The sequence below is a fragment of the Tachypleus tridentatus genome, chromosome 4 (assembly GCF_004210375.1).
Source record: "Tachypleus tridentatus isolate NWPU-2018 chromosome 4, ASM421037v1, whole genome shotgun sequence".
In the NCBI taxonomy this organism is placed as follows: domain Eukaryota; kingdom Metazoa; phylum Arthropoda; class Merostomata; order Xiphosura; family Limulidae; genus Tachypleus; species Tachypleus tridentatus.
In genome coordinates, this window is record NC_134828.1 from 114,028,277 (window position 1) to 114,042,887 (window position 14,611).

The window sequence follows — 14,611 nt, forward strand, 5'->3', positions numbered from 1 at the left end:
TTAGTTTATTCAACAGATTTCCTAACTTAGTTTGTTCAACAGATTTCCTAACTTAGTTTGTTCAATAGGTTTCCTAACTTAGTTTGTTCAACAGATTTCCTAACTTAGTTTGTTCAACAGATTTCCTGACTTAGTTTGTTCAATAGGTTTCCTAACTTAGTTTGTTCAACAGATTTCCTAACTTAGTTTGTTCAATAGATTTCCTAACTTAGTTTGTTCAACAGATTTCCTAACTTAGTTTGTTCAACAGATTTCCGGACATATGTTGTTCAACAAATTTCTTAGCCTTAATTGTAAGCTGTAGGCTCTCTAGCTTAGTTTCCAACATATTTTCCAACTCTGTTTGTTCCACATATTTTTTTAGTTCTGAGTTTATTCTACAGATTTCTTAACTTTATTTGTTGAACGTATTTATTAAATTAGCTTGTTTAATAGATTTTCTAACTTATTTTGTTCAACAGATTTCCTAACTTAGTTTGTTCAACAGATTTCCTAACTTAGATTATTCAATAGGTTTCCGGACATATGTTGTTCAACAGATTTCTTAGCCTTAATTGTAAGCTGTAGGTTCTCTAGCTTAGTTTCCAACATATTTTCGAACTCTGTTTGTTCCACATATTTTTTTTAGTTCTGAGTTTATTCTGCAGATTTCTTATCTTTATTTGTTCAACGTATTTTTTAAATTAGCTTGTTTAATAGATTTTCTAACTTAGTTTGTTCAACAGATTTTCTATTAGTCTGTTCTGTAAATTTCAAAATTCAAAATTGTGTAATTTCTTCCTGCTGAAATTTTGGTTTTAGGGTGTAATCAGTTGAAATTTCTATAAACTGTTCTTTCTCTTTCAAAGACAAGTCGTTGATATTTGCAAAGTGAACAAAGGGATTTTGAATCCGCAGTAATTTTTCTAAATGAGGAGGGAATTACTTCCCAATAGTTGTACACAAATCAGATATGTACTGCAAGACTGAAACTTTTGCATCTTCACTTAAGGAAATTTCATTCATAACTAAAAACAACTGAGATTTCCGAAGCAATCAAGTAAGTATACATTCTTCCCAAAGTTTTAGCTTACGTTGAAGCACTTCTATTTTACTCTGAACTTTCAAGTATGTTTCCCTGGTACCCTACTTTCTAGCATTAACTTCATTTAGACAAGCAAATACATCTGAAAGGTTAGCCACTTCCTGAATCCAGCATTTGTCCATTAACATGTATGCAAGCTCAAAATGGCATTCAGATAAAAAGTAACTTATCTCTTCACGCAGTTTATAAAACCGAACAAGCACTTTTTTCTCCAAGAAAGTCATCGGGCTTCAGTATAAAGAAACAAATTTTTATGCACACTTCCCATATCCTCACAGGGTAAACTGAAGATCCTCGCATTGAGTGGTCTTGATTTTATAAAATTGACTATTTTTATGACATCACCCGATACCTCTTTTAAGTCTTCTGGCATTTACTTTGCATACCTTCAAATTTAATAATTGTAATATGTGTCCGTTCCTAACAAACGTAAGCCTGGTACACTTACGTATTCCAAGACTACATAGTTGTTTGTTCGTGTGAATGTAAATTCTTGTTATAATTTACTTCTTACAGATATCGTCCTTCTGTCCCCCACGTGGACAACTTACGAACCTCAGGCTCGAATCACAAGACACAAAATACACGTTGTTCCTGTTGATTTGAATACTAGCTGGAAACTGACGCCAGAAATTTTGACCAAGGTAAGCTATGTTACAATATGATAGAGCTATTCTGACTTCATAAAAACTTTGTTATACAAATATGTTAACTTAGATAGTAAACGTTGTAATACAACTTATATTTTCAACTAGTAACGTCCTTTATTGTAGAACGCGTCTCTTAATATAGGAAGAATATGTTGGCAAACATTATATATCTAATGATAGATAAATTACATTGATATACAATAGATACCTCAACTACACCATCATGTAACATATATGTCGGCCCGGAATGGCCAGGTGAGTTAAGGCGTTAGAAACCTAATCTGGGGGTCGCGGGTTCAAATTCCCTTCGCACCAAACATGCTCGCCCTTTCAGCCGTAGAGACATTATAATGTTACAGTCAATCCCAGTATTCGTTGGTAAAAGAGTAGCCTAAGAGTTGGCGATGGGTCATGATGACTAGCTGCCTTCCTTCTAGTCTTATACTGCTAAATTAGGGACGGCTAGCGCAGATAGCCGTCGTGTAGCTTTGCGCGAAATTAAAAAAACAAACATATGTGTTAAGTAGAGTATACCATTATGTAACGTGTATGTTAAGTGGAGCACACCATTATGTATCACAGAGTTTGCAATGGATATCGCGACCTATTTAAAGTATATTGTCATACACCAGCTACGCCTATCGCCATAAAACAGATTGTAAATCCATGTCGAGTATATGACCACACGACGGATTTTAACACTACTGAGATACACCATCATTTTCATGATAATTTTACAAGTTAGAGTTTACAGTCAATTACCAAACAATGTAAATTAAAAAAAAGTATTATATATTTGACAATGTGATAAAAATAGAGCATATTATCATGTATCAAATAGCTTGAGAAAGGTAGATTAGTACCAGAATACGCTTATGCTTCTTGGTACTGATTTGTTATGTGAGTCCATGAGATCATGAAACGTTATAGCCCCATTCCACGAAGTGGAATCGGAGGACATGTTAGCAGGGGTAAGGTGTAGATAATCAGTGGTATCATAAATTCAAGTTGCATCATGAGAGGATGAGCCGTAAATGATAAAAACTGGGGTGGGAGAAGAGTGTAGGATATGAGATTATCTATAATGAGTGTTTAAATGTTTTATAAATGAACCACTAGGGTGCATTCCAGCTCGATAGATATTAACATATTTCAACATGTGATTATGTCAATTTAATAATAATAAAACTCTTCAAATTAACATTATATTTATCTTGCATAATAAGCTTTTTGTAATTATTTTAGGTTATCGTATAGTACACATATATGTGATAGATATATATATATATCCATGGAAAAACATCTTGTAAGTTTTTATAAGTAAATTACTCAAACTAACATTTGTGTCGATATTCTAATGTAGTACATTTCGATCTTACAGTTTACACATATTCTCATATTATTAATATGTATTGATATTGTCCTGTTTTCATTCTTGTGTTTACTTTTACCTACGATTTATTAAATTATGCATGACCATTTCACTACAACTGAATCAAATAACTCTTGTACCTTTTGTAAAACGTAAGGCTTGCTGTCACAAAAACAAATAATTTATTTAAGTAAATATTTTGTGGTTTTCTAATATATGAATTGGGTTGCTGATACTTTCTAACCAACTGATACAATTGAAATCACTGGAACGGGTGAGGCATACAATAGGTACAACTTTTTGGCATCCAACGCGATTGAAAATAACAAATGTTTTTACTGTGTATCATTTATATGTACAAGAAGAAAGAACATTTTATATTTAACTAAATGTACGCTACGATAACTGATTGTTTCAACAATATGACAAGTTACAATTAATCGAGATTGGACCTTTATGAAAAGAAGTTTATTGATGAATGAATAACTGTAAAGGTACACATGGATTGAAATCCCAAGTAAGTGAGTTATGCTTGTTGTAACCATAGCTAAATCGTTTGTTTTGTAATTTGTAGGAAAATGAAATAATTTTATGAGGTTCAGACAGTTTATATTTTTCATGTTTAAAATACATACTGTAGTTCACTGGCATGTGCAAAGAAATATTGAGTTTTCATGAATTACTTCACAGAGTACCTATCACTGTTTTTTTATAATATTTTTAGTGTCAACATTCAGCCCATAGATATGAAACAGATTCATACGTATCATCTCCTTAATCCTGAAACTATACGTTTTTCTTATTTTAATATAAAATGTTCAAACCCTATAGAAATGTTATGTCACATAAACTGTAACGTAATGACTGAAGTAACCTTAATTAGTGAGATTATATTATCATGCATCAGATGACTTCTTAAATTTAGTATTCATTATCATACATCAAATTATTTGGTAAAGTTAGAGTGAACTATCCTACTCCAGAACCTTGAAAAAGATAAATTACCATACTTCAGAGAATTTTATAAATACAGAGTACATTATTATATGTCACACAGTTTCATGAAAAAGACAGAGTGAATTACCATATCTCAGATACATTGATAGAGTCGATTATAATGTGTCAGACACTTTGATAAAGAGTAAATTATCATCATCAGTGGAGAACTTGCAAATTTAAAAACATACAAAGTTAAAATGTATATTTCCCATGGTAAACAAAGTGCAGATAGCTTATTATTTAGCTTGGCACTAAAACAGAGAGTATAAACTATATTTCAGGGTTTTGAAAGTGAGTAGGCTCCGAATTCTTCTACGGTAGGTGTCTGTGACTTGTTGGCAATAAATATGAACAATAAACAGACAGCATAAAATCCACTTGTTTTAAAATAGTATATATATTCAAAACAAGTCAACCGTATATACCAAAATTCTTTACACCGAAGGATATCACAGTTTCATCTAATATTCTAAATAATTCTTTTTCTTGTCAAAGGTTTACAAAAGCTGTCTTACCACCTATAATTACCAGAGATGGTAAAGTAGAAATTCATCACATCAAATTTTCTTTATTCTATTTACTACACATATAACAAAAAGTGACTCAGTTTTCTGGAAGGTACGTGGGATCAGCTCTATCAATAATAGAGCTTTCTGGAAATTATTCAAGTAATTTTTATTAGTATTTAGAATACAATAGAACTATTTTACTTGGTTTTATAGTACACCAAGCGCTGTAAATAATTTATGTAAGCTCGAAATAGAAGTTTAATTTATTGATTGAGGCAAGGCTCGCATAGCGTAACGTTACACAATCATAATAGAGATTTTCAGTACAATTTACAAAGGTTAAGATATGCGTATTATAACATTACAAAGTGCAACACTATTTTATCATTTATAAAGGTTAAAGTTTGCATATTGTAGCATTAGTGATGCAAGATATTTGTATTATTTTCAATGTTAAAGGCTTGTATAATTTGATTGTCTGTGTTGCAGTGTTTAGTAGATTTGCAATACTTAAAACTTGACTATGTTTTAAAAGCAAGAAACATTAGTTTGCTGAAACTAAAAATAGCGGAAGCAGAGAACCCACATTCCTGTTTATATCATCAATTTCTAACATCCAGTATAAGACTAGTTATAAAGTGAACCAGGTTTTAAAAAATTCCGTAACATCACCTGGCGGAGAAAAGACAAGGCTGTAAAAATAGACCATTTCCTTCCTGTTTACAATACAAGTCTAATCAGTAAAAAATAACATAACAATGCGAAATATTGTTTTCTTCAAATAGTTTGCGTTTACAAAAGAGGTTTAGTTCGTATAAACAGTAACAGACGACTATACAAGCTGTAAACGTATGTTTGTTTGTAATTAAGCACACAGTCACACAATGAACTATTTGTGCTTTTCTTACCACAGATAAACGTATGCAAAATGTATGCATGTACCCAATTTTTGGGCTACTCTTTTTACCAACGCATAATGGGATTGACCGTCACATACAGCACTCTCATGGTTGAGAGGACGAGCATATTTGGTGAAATGGAGTTTCGTACTAGTGACCTTCAGATTGCTAGTCAAGCGTCCAAACAACCAACCTATATCGGGTTTGTTGTTTTTTGTAATTAAATCTACCCCACTATGCCACTTGGGAGACATTATGTGGAAAGTAATTTAAAACGAAACTTGCTTGAATGGTAAATTAACAACGTGCTATAAGGAATTACTAAAATTTACATATAAAACTAAAGTTTTAAGAGATATTTATTGTTGTACCAAATCATTTATCTTTATAACGTTAACATTAAATTTCATAATATTATATTTGGATCTCTAATTAGACGCGTTTTTACAAAAAAATAACGCATTTTATAGCAATATTTGGCTCTTTGATAGAAGTAACAAAATAAACTAAAAATTATGAAGCGAGAAATTGATTTGTTTCAATGAAGATATTGTCTATCTTTACTTGTTTTAGAATTTTCAGTCTTTTGTAAGAAGAGGCCCGGTATGGCCAGGTGGTTAAGGCACGCGATTCGTCATTCGAGGGTCCCAGGTTCCACTCTCCGTCCCACAAAACATGCTCGCCCTTTCAGCTGTGGGAGCGTTATAATGTGAGAGTAAATCCTACTGTTCGTTGGAAAAGAGTAGCCCAAGAGTTGGCGGTGGGTGGTTATGAGTAGCTGTCTTCCCTCTAGTCTTGCCCTCGTGTAGCTTTGCGCGAAATTAAAACAAACAAACTCACATAAATGTGTTTAATGGGAAGAGCCAGGTAGAAAAGTGAGACGAGTTTCGACAATTAAAGAAACCGTTGCTTGGAGTTTCCACAATTGAAAAATATTGAGCTTTTATTTTAGCATATGTAAAATGGGAAAGTGAATAGAATTTTAACAAGTGTTCAAGAAGAAATTAGTGCTTAAAAGTGAGACGGAAAGTAATTAAATGTAATACCTTCCAATCAGATACAGTTACCTACTAAGAAAAATGAATGACTAATAATTCATGTGGTAGTGAGTACAGCTAATTATCTTTACTGTTCTTACGTTCCTAATTACAGAGATGAGAATGAATTATTTTTACGGTTGATAGCGATGTTTTTAGTCGTAAACCCAGTAATATCTTCCAAGGTTCGACTAGTTTATAGACTTGTCCATGTACTAAGTCAACAATGTAAAATTAAAAATAAATTAATAAAATATTGAAAATAATACAAATAAATATAATAAGAATTCTAGTGCATACGAAAAACACAATTTTTGTTATCTTTTCAAAATGCGTCTGCTGGTCAAATGGTCACGATGTTTGATAATAATTGCAAGTGAAGATACAGAGTGTTAATAAGTCATATACACTTATTAAGAGTTCTATATCACGTGCTAGTTACAAAGGGTTTCTTCCTTCAAAGTATTATCACCTCAAGCAATAAACATTAAATCTGTACAGTGTTAGTGGTGCAGGATGTCGTGAGACGTCACACGAACCACATTTGTACCAAATATCTGATAAGCGTCTTCTGGTTCTTTAGTGTATCAGGCTATCAGACAAAAATGTATTGTGCTACGAAAATTGATAACAAACGATACATTGGAAGTAAGTTTTACAACATGTTCACGTTCTACTGCGATTCGATCAAAACTTGGATGTCACTGATGCTATCTAGAATATATACTGTGATTCGATCAAAACTTGGATGTCACTGATGTTATCTAGAATATATACTCTGATTGGATCAAAACTTGGATGTCACTGATGTTATCTAGAATATATACTGTGATTGGATCAAAACTTGGATGTCACTGATGTTATCTAGAATATATACTGTGATTGGATCAAAACTTGGATGTCATTGATGTTATCTAGAATATATACTTTGATTGGATCAAAACTTGGATGTCATTTATGTTATCTAGAATATATACTGTGATTGGATCAAAACTTGGATGTCACTGATGTTATCTAGAATATATACTGTGATTGGATCAAAACTTGGATGTCATTGATGTTATCTGGAATATATACTGTGATTCGAACAAAACTTGGATGTGATGTCGAAACCCACTTGTTGAGAATTTATATGCAAAAACAGCTCGTTTGGGTTGAAAAATATTTTACATAGAAGGTCGAAATGTTGTTCGCTCTTCTATGTAAAATATTTTCTCAACCCAAACGAGCCGTTTTTGCATATAAAAAACCTGGATGTCATTGATGTTATCTAGAATATATACTGTGATTCGATCAAAACTTGGATGTCACTGATGTTATCTTAGAATATATACTGTGATTTGAACACAACTTGGATGTCACTGATGTTATCTAGAATATATACTGTGATTGGATCCAAACTTGGATGTCACTGATGTTATCCAGAATATATACTGTGATTCGATCAAAACTTGGATATCATTGATGTTATATAAAATATATACTGTGATTCGATCAAAACCAGGACCGTCATGGCCAAGCGTGTTAAGGCGTTCGACTCGTAATCTAAACTTGTCATTAATGTTATCTAGAATATAAGTTAGAGTTTTTCTCTTGCAGTTTATTTTTTAATTTTCTCTACCTTCATTAACCCTCATCAGTACATATGGGGTCCGGCATGGCCAAGCGTGTTAAGGCGTGCGACTCGCAATCTAAGGGTCGCGGGTTCACATCCCCGCCGCGCCAAACATGTTCGCTCTTTCAACCGTGGGGGCGTTATAATGTATAGGTAAATCCCACTATTCGTTGGTAAAAGAGTAGCCCAAGAGTTGGCGGTGGGTGGTGATGACTAGGTGCCTTCCTTCTAGTCTTACACTGCTAAATTAGGGACAGCTGGCACCGATATCCCTCGAGTAGCTTTGTGGGAAATTTAAAAACAAACAAACCATATGGATCCCGACGATAAATATTTTCGTATTTTTTCATTGACCAATTATATATTTATGTAATTGCCACATTATCATCTTCTGACACACATGTAGTAAAACTTTAGATGTTTTGTAGCTGAATAGTTTTGGTGAATAAAAGGTTGCATGGGGTTCGTGCGGGTCCCAAGTAATATACAGATTTGGAACTCTGTATCTTCCTCACGCTTTGTGTGTATGGACTCACAGAGGATCTCTATTGTGATTAATCGTGGTTTAGTGTTTAGATCTCTCCAGGAGTGAAGTAATGCGCACAACTTACTTCAGAGACGTCTTCAGAATCCCATTGCAATGCAGAAAGGCATCGAATCTGCCTTTGTAGATCTGGTACTGCTGGACACAAGACAACATGCTGGTCAAGGTGTTCCAGAAACAAAAAACGATGTTAGCTTTGCCCAAGAATCGGGGACAGGAAAGTCCGTCAAACCTGTACATAATGAGGAAACCATGATTGTGATCACTCCACAGCCAGTGGACGGTGTGACGAGTGTTTGTAAGTGCCAATCACTCCACAGCTAGTGGACGGTGTGACGAGTGTTTGTAAGTGCCAATCACTCCAGAGCCAGTGGACGGCGTGATGAGTGTTTGTAAGTGCCAATCACTCCACAACCAGTGGACGGCGTGATGAGTGTTTGTAAGTGCCAATCACTCCACAACCAGTGGACGGCCTGATGAGTGTTTGTAAGTGCCAATCACTCCACAGCCAGTGGACGGTGTGATGAGTGTTTGTAAGTGCCAATCACTCCACAGCTAGTGGACGGTGTGACGAGTGTTTGTAAGTGCCAATCACTCCGCAGCCAGTGGACGGTGTGATGAGTGTTTGTAAGTGCCAATCACTCCACAGCTAGTGGACGGTGTGACGAGTGTTTGTAAGTGCCAATCACTCCACAACCAGTGGACGGTGTGATGAGTGTTTGTAAAATGACTGGTAAAAAGTGTTGCTTACATATTCTGCAACATTTGGCATTAGTTTAGCTCTGAAACAAAGTTTGATGTAGTTCAACTCCCTTGGGTCCGCTCGGACCCCAAACACATTTTCATATAATTCGGTATTTTTGTTACATATTCAAGAAATCTGTTTCTTCATTCAGTATTTTATTAGTGTTAATTGTGATATGTCAATTAGAGAAGTGATGGTTCTATATTATCGAAGTATAGGTCAATGATGACAAATTTTTGTCTAAATATGAAAAAATGGACATAGGTAAAATTCATATTTTGTAATAATAAATCACATATTATATACTTATGGTACTAAGTCTTTCTTACAGTTTATCTGCAAAATGATATGAGGAGCTAGTATGTTAACTTTTCAACATCTAAATCATAGCTTCAACATTATGATCTTTAAATATGTGCGGGATCCGTACGGACCTCTGGTGTACCAGAAGGTGGATATTTGAATGTGTACTGATGTAGGTTAAGCTGCTAATTAACATCTCCTCTAACATCTTAACTTTTTTTTATATTTGGACATAAATACTCCCGTACGATGTAGTATTTTCAGTGGATTAACTTATATTTATAAAATCACATAACTAGTGAGAATACAGAAGTGCTGGATGTGTACAACAAGAAGTACAGCAGTCAGTGTATTTTAATCTGTGTGAGTACGTGAGTTGTTGAAGTGGTTATTCATTTGCAATTCAATATCAAAATATTTTTCATAATATATTATATTCACAAAAAACAAACAATTCTACAGAATTTACACTTCCTTTAATTTTTTAATTGGCATGCATTCAACCAGGTTATGATGTGTCACTGAGCAGACGCAGTATATCCAAATGGTGCGCATGCTTGAAACCTTTGGGACATTCGTACTAATACCATCCCTGTTCAGAAGAAGGGAGTTAATCAACCACAAATAAAAGTAGTAGATAATAATAGCAAAGAGAGAAACGTAATTTACTGTGTTGTAACAGCACATCTTTCAGTGAAGAAGCAGGAAGATTATAATGCTGCTATTCGAGCATCCCAAGGAGTTAGGCTTAAGTTCATTTGTTCAGTAATTACAAGGTGTCTTACCCAGAGTATTTTTAATACTTTTCAAAGCTTACTCGAAACCAAAGTCAGACAAAAAAAAAGAAAAGAGACAACTTTATGCAAACTGTATGTGAAAGAATTTCTAGAAAGCATGATACAAATCTGCGCGTGCCTGTTTTTATCTATAGACAACTGATTGAATAACATTTAAAAGATCAAGATAAGGAATCCTGATTCTGCCTTTACGTAACTTTTAGCAATGTACTGAAAGTGCACTTACTTTAGGGTAGCTGACCCAGAATAAGTAAGTTAAAATAATCAAAAATAAATAAAGAAACATAATTATATATTCATATGGAAATAAAAGAAGCAATAATAATAATAAAACGTGAGACAGAAGAAGTTCACAAATGTGAAAAAAAGAAAATGAAGGCAGTGTTACAAAAAATGTCTGCAGACTTTTACTTGATACCAACATTGGCCTCCCAATGAATTCATCCGCTGGAAAATCCTAGGGATGAAACTATCACTAATCTACAGGTTAACTAAGTTAACATCAGGATCCTCCAAGAAGACTCAGTTACTCTACCAGAAATCTCCAGTCGAAATCAGCCATTACCATTGTCCTAAAAGTGAAGCATGCTTAGACCAGAAACATGAGGATGACAAAATAACACATCAGAATTGGATTTTTCCAGGTGATCCATCACTCTCACCAAAAACATTCAGATCAACTTATTCACCATCTCTTGGAACCTCCAGGTGAACTCAACACAAAAAGGATCTTGGTATTAATCCATCCATCACCATAATCTCTATATCAGACCTTCAAGGAACGCACCAAACTTCAGGTAAGTTCCGTCTTCAACAGTAACTTTCAGGCAAGCCACCAACATCAATTTTCAAATATCCTAAAATCCTCCAGGATTCCCTCATTCAACCTATCTGTCGTGATAAAATTTTAGTTCAGTTCACATACAACCACCAACATGCAGATAAACTCAACAACTATTAAGTGATCCCATAAGTAATGTCCAAAAACTTAATACAGAAAGTACATCATTACTTCTGTCTTTGTAGAAGGCTTTAGTGACTAAAATATTTAGTAGGACGTGTATAAAAATGTTTAGACAAATAAAAGAAACTAATCTAAGTCCACTTTTTCAGATCATTAATCAAATAAACCTTTATGAAGATGGATGTATCTGAGGAACACATTAGGCATATAATGCTTTATGAGTTTACAAAAGGCAATAGTGCAGCAGAAACTACACGAAACATTCAAGGTGTTTATGGTGCGAAGTCTCTCAATGAAAGAAAATGTCGAAGGTGGTTTCAGAAGTTCAGATCAGGTGACTACAGCTTAAGTGATGTAACACATTCAGGTCGTTCTGTTGAGTTTAATGATGGCTTCCTGCTGGCAGCACTTGATGAAGGTTGTGCTGTAACAGTTGAAGAACAAGCACAGAAGCTTAATTCAACCCATTCAACAGTTCACCGTCATCTGCAACAGCTTGGAAAGATGTCAAAACTTGGAAAATGGGTCCTCCATGATTTGACAGAAGCCAATCTTAGAGCAAGAGTGAACATTTGCACTTCTCTGCACTCTCGTGAACGTATCTCACCTTTTTTAGACAGGTCAGTGACTAGAGATGAAAAATGGATATACTACAAAAATGTTAAACGCCGCAGACAATGGGTCAGTGCAGGTAAACTGCCTAAAGGACAGTTCCAAATCGGCCTCCACCTTAGGAAAGTCTTGTTAAGCGTTTGATGGGATATTGTTGGTGCAACATTCAAGCGCTCTAACTGTTGGCAATAGAAGTCTGATGTAATCGTTACATTGAAGGAAAAGAGGCCTGCTTTGATCAGTCGTAAAGGTGTTGTGTTACACCAGTACAATGAACGGCCACATACAGCAAGGATCACAACTGAAAAGATTGAAAAGCTAGACTGGGAAAACTTCCACATCCTCCTTATTCTCCAGACCTTGTCCAATCTGATTATCATGTATTCCGAAGTTTGCAGGACTGTCAAGATGAAAACGAGCTTGGAACACATGAAGATGTCAAAACTACCCCTTTTAACATTCTTTTCCTCCAAACCCCAAGAATTTTATAAAAGTGGCATTCAGAAGCTTGCGAATCGTTGACAGGAAGTAATTAATAACAATGTAACATACATTATTGATTAAATAATATTAAAAGTGTTTGAGATCCTTTCTTTTTTTCTGAACCTAAAATCGGACATTACTTAATGGATGACTTGATGTATTAATTTTCAAATGAAACCATACACCACCAAAAACCTTCAAGGGAATAATTAAACCTTCAAACATGCCAATCACTACAAGTAACTTCCTAGTGAAACTAGCCATTACAAAGAACCTTCAGATGAATAGTTAAACCTCCAAACCATCCAAATCACTGGCAGTGTCTTTCAGGTGAAACCAGCCATGACACAGAACCTTCAAAAAAATAGTTAAACCTACAAACCAAACCTCCTTGGGTCTGGGTAATGTTTATCATATAGTTGGCATGGTATGGAAATCAGGATCCCCTTAAGTGCATCTTTCGAAACGTATTTAGCTACGAATGGTCAAGTGGTTAGCATACAAGGTTGCAGATCAGAAGGTCCAAAATTAGGGTCACGATGTGGTGTTGAACACATTGCATACTTTCATCTGTTGTGGTCTTATACTCGTGACAGTCAATCCTACTACTAGTTTAAGAGTAGCTACATCGGTGGTGGGCTCTGCTGACTGGTTGTCTTCCATCTGGCCAACATTTCCATATCAAGAATGGTTATGTCTAAACTATAGAAATACTGGGTCCATGTATTATATTGAAGTTGAAACTACCAGATATTATGCGAAACGTGTCAGTGCTTGGAGCTGTAATTATGATCTATAATAGTAAATATCGATCTCTGGAGTTACTGTACAATTCAATTGTAAATGTCAAACAGAGGTCAGAATTCAGTTGTAAATGGCAAACAGAGGTCAAAATTCAGTTATAAATGTCAGAGGTCAGTTTTATTTAATTCTTAGGATATATTGCTTAGTTTATAAACTTGGGAAATACGTCAAGAAGGAAAAAATTAATTTCCCTGTTTCTCTGCTTCTTGTTGCTTTCTGTTTAAAAAATAAAAGGAATGATTCGAATAGAATCTAACAAAAACACTGACTTAATGATGTAAACTAAAGTTCAGTTGATGTTTTTTATTTTATTCAATATTTCTGAACCCTTCTAGACAAAAAGGAAATCTTTTTTAATGTTTCATATAATTATATGTAACGTTTTTAAATCTTTAGCTGGTTCTTTAAGAATTTAACTTTATTAGCTATATTTCCCTTAGTGAGTAAAGAGGTTTTACTTTTGAGACTGCTGAGTATTAGATTATGAATTTACTAATTGTGTTTTAGACATGTCCAGAGTTGATAAGTTCAATGTGATCTAATAGCTCTAGTTCAAAGTATTTTACTTGTGTACCGCTTTAGTACAGCGCCAAGTCTACGGGTTTGTATTACTAAAATCAGTGGTTCGATTCCTCTCGGTAGACTCAGCAGATAGCCCGATGGGGCTTTGCTATAAGAAAACACACACTTCACTTATTGTACTCATTATTTTATATAACTTTTAAACTGAAATTATAAGGTAAAAACTAGTTTGTTATCTCAGGTGCTTTAAAGTAAATCTTCATGTGATTTCATAAATCTCTAATTACTATGATAGACTATACTCTGTTTTGGTTTGCACTGTAGACATTTTATAAAATGATTGAAATTCTCTTCGACACTTGGAAAACTTGTTGAGTAAAGTACGATATGAAATAAACTTTAACACAGATCCAGAAACATTGCTACAGATAAACATGTCTTATACATAATGAACTTCCTAAATGTGTTTGTATAGGCCTGTAATGCTTATACACCGTCCAATATTTATTCCATTTGAAAAAGCTGTACAGAATGGATGTATTTGAAAACTTAGATGAAACTAACTTAATAGTAAATAGTGATTTTTTATTGATATTTCACCCCTTTGTATAAAATCAAAACTATATTGTGCTTCACGTGAAATTACTTTTATTTTAACTCGGGTGACACGAG

General features: G+C 34.2%; 1 protein-coding gene across 1 annotated transcript in view; it reads left to right on the forward strand.

Annotated features, from left to right (window-relative positions):
* The first annotated feature begins 1,604 nt into the window (after positions 1 to 1,604).
* LOC143249909 (uncharacterized) overlaps positions 1,605 to 14,611 on the forward strand; it is a 52,332-nt gene continuing 39,325 nt past the window's right edge. Inside the window, exon 1 of the mRNA XM_076500516.1 lies at positions 1,605 to 1,728. The gene's annotated coding sequence lies outside the window, so the exon portion shown is untranslated. The remainder of the gene's footprint in view (positions 1,729 to 14,611) is intronic.